Source organism: Ziziphus jujuba, chromosome 4 (assembly GCF_031755915.1).
Source record: "Ziziphus jujuba cultivar Dongzao chromosome 4, ASM3175591v1".
Taxonomy (NCBI): Eukaryota; Viridiplantae; Streptophyta; class Magnoliopsida; order Rosales; family Rhamnaceae; genus Ziziphus; species Ziziphus jujuba.
The window spans coordinates 19,646,316-19,653,192 of NC_083382.1; positions in this window are offsets into that span (position 1 = coordinate 19,646,316).

Here is a 6,877-nt window from a genome sequence, read left to right on the forward strand (position 1 = left end):
AAGAGGATTAAATTTATTGAAACTTTTCCTTATGTCATCTACTATAAGAAAGGTAAGGAAAATGTGGTCGTAGATGCTTTGCCCCAAAGGTATGTCTTATTTTAAACCTTAGATACTAGATTGCTTGGTTTTGAATAGTTAAAGCAAATGTATAGGCATGATAGTGATTCTCGTGAGATATATAGAATTTGTGCTAGACATGGTTATGGTAAATTCTATATATTTGAGAGGTATTTGTTTTGTGAAAGTAAACTTTGTGTGCCTAGTTGTAGCATTAGGGAATTACTTGTTAGAGAAAGTCATGGTAGTGGATTAATTGGTCACTTTGGTGTAGTAAAGACTTTCTCCATACCACAAGAATATTTTTATTGGCCGAACATAAGGAGAGATTTAGAGAGGGTGTGTGAGAGGTGTATCATGTGTAGAAAATCAAAATCTAAGCTAAAACCACATGGTCTGTATATGCCGTTGCCTGTTCCTTCTTATTTTTGGGTAGACATTGGTGAAAATCTGCCCGTATCCATACAACCGACTACCCGCTGGGGTGCTAATCCTGTACAAATGAAAACGGGGCCAATCACGAGGGCACAAGTCAAGAAATTTAAGGACAATCTGGTTATCTTCATACAAGGTGTGATTAAATCTCAAGAGGGCATGACAATACCCAAAGATCCAAAGCCCGTCTTATGCATCCAAGTTATAAAGGCCGAAATGGACGTGGCAAGCTGTTTTGGTGCTTCTATGGACTTTGGGCAGCCAAGAATGAATTGTTGACTTATGAATGTGATTGAGCACTCCAAGGGACCATGAAATCATGCCATGGTAGAAGCCAACTGCTCATTAAGTATGTTGGCGCACAAGACTTCATGTTGGCCGAAAATGCATGTGTTTGGCGCTGACTTTGAATTCTTTTGTTGATCAAGCAAGTTTAACTTATTCCAATCAAAGGGAAAAGTATGGGAATCAATATTAATCCTATCAAGCATCCTGCATGTCATATTGGAGTTGATTTGGAGCCTAAACTAGCTGGTGATTGGATAAAGACAGCTTAGTTGGCAAACTAGTCAACTAGTTTTCTAATTTTAACATTTGACTTTAATTTTAGGAAATAATCTTTATTTTGGTTTTTATTTATTTATTTGCTAGAAAAATTACTTGAGGAAAGTTAGAATTTTATTATTTTGATTGTAAATTAATTAAGTCCTATTTAAGGAATTAATTAATGCAAATTAGATTAGGAAAGGGTGTTAAATTTGGCAATTTCCTTTCGTTCACAAATGTTGCCGAATTTTACCCTAATATCTAAGGTTTTTGTTTTATACTCTTAGCCTATTTAAAGACTTATTTTTCAATGAGAAAGCGGTTTAGATATTATTCAGAAATTTATTTGCGAAAAAGAATTCTATTTGTTCTCTTTGAACACCTAAAACTTTAAATAAAAATTAAGTGTTTTAGTTTGACTTATCAATAGGTCATCCATCACCTATTGTGGCATGTTCATAAAAAACTAAGGTTTTTAATCACAAGTTGATTAGGGGTCAAGGTGACTATTAGAATCTAAACTTAATTGTCCTTAAATCTCTTGGCTTGTGCTCTTGTGATTGGCCTCGTCTTCATTTGTATAGGATCAGTACCCCAGTGGGTAGTCATTTGTGTGGGTACGGGTGAATTCTCATCATTCCCCTCATCTTGAAAAGGATTTGCCCTCACACCAAAATCATCACTTGTAGCAAACAGCGATAAGTCGGCAACATTAAAGGTAGCACTCACATTATACATACCTGGTAAGTCTAGCTTGTAGGCATTTTCATTAACCCTCTCCAAAACTTGAAAATGTTCATCTCTTCAAGACACAAGCTTTGACTTTCATTGTTCTGGAAACCTCTCATTTCTTAAGTGCAACCAAACCCAATCTCCTGGGTCAAAAATTTTTGTTCTTTGCTTAAAATGCATGCTTGAATTTGTAAGTGGTGGTTTGAAACCAATAAGCACGATAATGAATTTTTCTAAACTTTCTCTTAAATATTGATAAACTTGGAATCGGAATTGTTTTCGTCGAGTACATGATTTTTTGTTGGATGAATTTGTTGAAGAAGGACTATGTGATGGAATTTGGTGTAGGTTTATGTTGTTGTACCCTAGAGCACAATCATTCAAGGTGTTAGTCAAGAATGATTGTTGTTGGTTCTTGGTTCTTGATTTTGATTTTGGGTTTGTTAAGGTTTTGTTTCTGGTTTTTAATGGAAGTTTGGGGTTCTTGAGAAGGTTGTTAGCTTTTGGGAAGAAGAAGAAACCAAAATGTAATAGTTAAGAGAGAGAGAGAGACCCGAAATTGTTGTTTTTCAAAATCTTTTTTTCTTTTTTGAATATTTTCTTCTTTTTTTCATTACAATTTTCATACTTTTAAATACATCAAAAATACAATAAAACATGCTGCCATATTGAGCAATAAATACAAAAGCATTAAAAATAACCAACCAAGCCAAACTACCTCAACTAACTTTAATCAATGTGCTGGGCATGCAAGAAACGTTCTTTAATGGGCCGTTCAGCTTGTCTGAGGTATTTGAATTTGAAAACCAGCTCCATTTGACTTGAAATTGGAGAGAAGCCTTTTTGAATATTAAACTGTGTTCTAGCCAAAAATCAGAGAAAAAAAAGTCCATTTACCCATTCAAAAATAATCAAACCCAAGGCAGTTTTGTCCAGATTTCTGGACAACAAAACTGCACAAGGGTCAGATTGTTTAGGGCTTAACTCAACCTTCCCAGCTCCAAATTGGGCCATTCGTTTTGTTACTGCTTCCTCTTTGCTTCTAGTTTATTATATCCAAAATTCAGATCCAAATCTCAAACCTTCATCAAATGGCATCCAAGGAAGTGGACTTATGTTGCTGGAAATACAATTCCAGCAACTAGACAAAAAGGCCCTAAACTTTAGTTAATTGAGCTTAGGGCATTACAAAAAGAATATTGTTCTTAAACATTACAAGCTAAAATAAAATGCATAAACATAAATAATGTTTGGTCTTTGATGTTGCAAAATAAAGAGTGCAAGTGTAACCAAACTACCTTGCACATTGTGGCAAGATCACCACATTTCAATACTCCTCATTGGTGTTCTTGCTTGAAATGTTGAGAAGCTTCCTCAAGGTCTCAAATCCTGCTTTTGGAAGTGGCTTGGTGAAGAAATCTGCAAGGTTATCTTCGGTTTTGATATATTCCAAGCTTACTTCTCCATTTTCTTCAAACTCCCTCAAAGAGTGATACTTTACCGGTATGTGTTTTGTCCTTCCATATTGAATGGAGTTCTTGGCTATTGATATGGCTGAAGTGTTGTCATGTTTGATGATGGTTGAACCCTCTTGAGGATAACCAAGGTCCTCCAATAATTTCCTAAGCCGAATGCATTGATTTGCACATGAAAAGCAAGCAATGTACTGGGCTTCGGCGGTGCTTTGAGCGGTTGTTGCTTGCTTCTTTGCATTCCATGAGAATGGTCCACTACCAAGTGAGAAAAGATACCCCGAAGTGCTCTTCATATCATCCAAGGATCCAAAGTCTTGTGTTCCTTTTAAGTATCTAAGAATTCTTTTGGCACCTACAAAATGCTTTTGTGATGGTGCTTGCATATATCTGGACAAAACACATGTGGCATGCATAATATCCGGTCTTGATGAACATACATAGAGCAAACTTCCTATCATGCTTCTATATAGGGTCAGGTTTACCTTTTGTGTGTCATCCTCTTTCTTGTATTTGTCTCCTTGGCTCATTGATGTTGACATTAGCTTGCATTCATCAAGGTTGAACTTTTTCAAAAGATCTTTGATGTATTTCTCTTGAGATATGAAGATACCCCAAGGGCATTGCATCACTTCCACTCCAAGGAAGTAATTCATTTCACCAAGGCTTGACATGTCAAACTCCTTTTCAAGTTCATTTTTCAAAACTTTCACATTCTTTTCATTTTCACCCGTGACCAACAAATCATCCACATAGTGTGAGATAACAACCATGCCTTCTTCATTCCTTATGTATAGTGTTGGCTCATTTGAACTCCTCCTAAAGCCTTAGTAGATCAAGTAACCATCAATCTTGCCATACCAAGCCCTAGGTGCTTGCTTTAACCCGTAAAATGCCTTATGTAGATGGTAGACTTTGTCCTCATGTCCTTGAACAATGAAGCCCTCAGGTTGCTTGACATAAACCTCCTCTTGAAGCACACCATTCAAGAAAGCTGACTTTACATCAAGATGGTACACCTTCCATAACATTGAGGCCGAGATGGATAGGATGAGCCTTATGGTCTCCATTCTTGCAACCGGTGCAAATGTCTCTCCATAATCTACACCGGCTTGTTGTGCATAGCCTTTTACCACAAGCCTTGCCTTGTGCTTGCATATTGTTCCATCCGGGTTGAACTTGGTCATAAAGATCTACTTTACACCAATTGGTTTCTTGTTTTTAGGTTTAGAAACCAAAGACCAAGTTTCATTCTTTTCTATCGTATCCATTTCGGTTTGCATGGCTTCCATCCACTCTTTCTTTTACATAAATTCTTGAGCATTGGTAGGATCACTCAAGGCAACATTGCACCTTTCATATATTTTGGACAATGGCCTTTCTCCTCTAACACCATCTCCAATCTCCAATTCGGCTCCAATGGTCTCAAGTGCATCCTCCTCATCATCTTCATTTTCTTCATTGTCATTGTCATTGGTTTCTTCTTCTTCATCATCCAACCGACCATTATCTTCATGGACCAGAAGCTCCTCCTTTGTCCAATCCCAAACAGCATCTTCATCAATCCTCACATCCCTTGTTACCACAAGCTTCTTGGTTTCCAAGTTGAAAACCCTAAAACCTTTGGTAACCTCACTAAAGCCGACCAAGATGCCCACATTTTCCCTTTTGTCAAGCTTGTTTCTCATGTGTGGATGAACATGGAGAAAACAAACACTTCCAAAGATTTTTATGTTGTCCAAAGATGGTTTTTCTCCATACCATATCTCATAGGGTGTCTTGGACTCATTGGCTTTGGTGTATGCTCGGTTTTGGATGTAGCTAGCCGTGTATATAGCTTCGGCCAAAAACTTCTTTAGCATGTTCTTCTCATGTATCATGCACCTTGCCATCTCCATCAAGGTCCTATTTTTTCTCTCACAAACACCATTTTGTTGTGGTGTGTATGGTGTTGTAAATTGATGCACCATTCCATTTTCTTTGCAAAAATCCTCCATAGCCAAGCTTGTATATTCTCCACCATTTTCGGTTCTTAAGCACTTCATCTTTGCATTGCTTTAGGTTTCCACCATCTTCTTGAATTCCATGAACTTCTCAAGCACTTGTGACTTGGTTGTTAGAAAATATACCCAACACATCCTTGAGTAGTCATCAATGAAGGTTAGGAAGTACTTACAACCTCCAATTGATGATAAACTCATCGGTCCACACACATCCGAATGGACTAGATCAAGCTTCTCCTTAGCCCTCCATGAACCGGCTTTAGGGAATGGAAGCCGTGTGGATTTCCCTAGTTGGCATACATCACATAGGCTTCTCATCTCCTCAATCTTTGGTATGTCCTTCACAATGGCATTGGTGTTTTTCATGGCACCATAGCTAGAATGCCCAAGCCTTTTATGCCAAAGTTGAGAAATGGACTCCACTTTGGTTTTTAAGGCTTATTCATTCTTAACTAGGTCCAATCTATAGCTTTTGCCCTTCAATGGTACCTTAAACTGCTCATTACCACAAGCATCATATATAATACATCCATCTTTTACAAAATTTAAAGCAAAGCCTCTTTCTACCAATTGTGCTACACTAAGCAAGTTTTCACACAAACTAGGAACATATAGCACATCTTTTATAATTTTGGTACCTTCCTTGGTGTTCAAGCACACATCTCCTTTGCCTTCTACTTCCATGAACCGGCCATCACTAATCTTCACTTTGGTTTTGTAGTTTCGGTCAAGATCCATAAAACCATCCTTTTGGAAACTCATGTGGTGTGAGCAACCACTATCCACAAGCCAACCGAGACCACTACTTGTGGCCTTAAGGCATGTGGCCACAAATAGGTTCTCGGCTTCTTCATTAACCACATTGGCTTGTTGTCTCCTTTGCTTGCATACTTTCGCAATGTGGCCTTTTCCTCCACATCTTTCACAAAATGCATCCGGCCTCCAAAAACACTTGGATGGTGGATGTCCAAGCTTCTTGCAATGAAGGCAAGGTGGATGCCCTCCTTGGTTTTAATGGCTTTGTTGTTGTTGTTGTTGATTCTATCCACTTTTTTTGTTGCTTGTGTTGTTGTTGGTTGTAAAACCAGTTTGGTTGGTGTTGTTGCTCTTCTTTCCTTTATTCTTCTTTTTGTTGCCGTGGCCACCATAGAATGCACTCTCTATGGTCTCCTCCTTTCTAATGGCTCTCCTTTGTTTGGTTGCTTGAAGAGCATTGATGAGCTCACTTAAGGTTATTTCACTAAGATTTCTAGATTCTTCAAGGGAGGAAATCTTAGCTTCAAGCCTTCCGGGTAAGCTCACCAATACTTTCTCTACTACCCTTTGATCGGTCAATTGCTCACCAAGGACCCGAATTTGATTTACCACTTTGAGCATCCTTTCCGTGAAATCCTTGACAAGCTCATTCTCCTTCATCTTCAAAGTCTCAAACTCTCTTCTTAGGTTTAAAACTTGCATTTGCCATCTTCTAGTATTTCCATGGAACTCCTCTTGAAGCTTTATCCAAACCTCTCTAACACTTGTGCATGACATTATCTTTGTAAAAATGGAATCACTCATGGGGGAGTGCAAGGCAGTGAGGGCCTTGAACCCCTTGGCAACTTCGGCCTCATGTGCATTTCTTTGTGC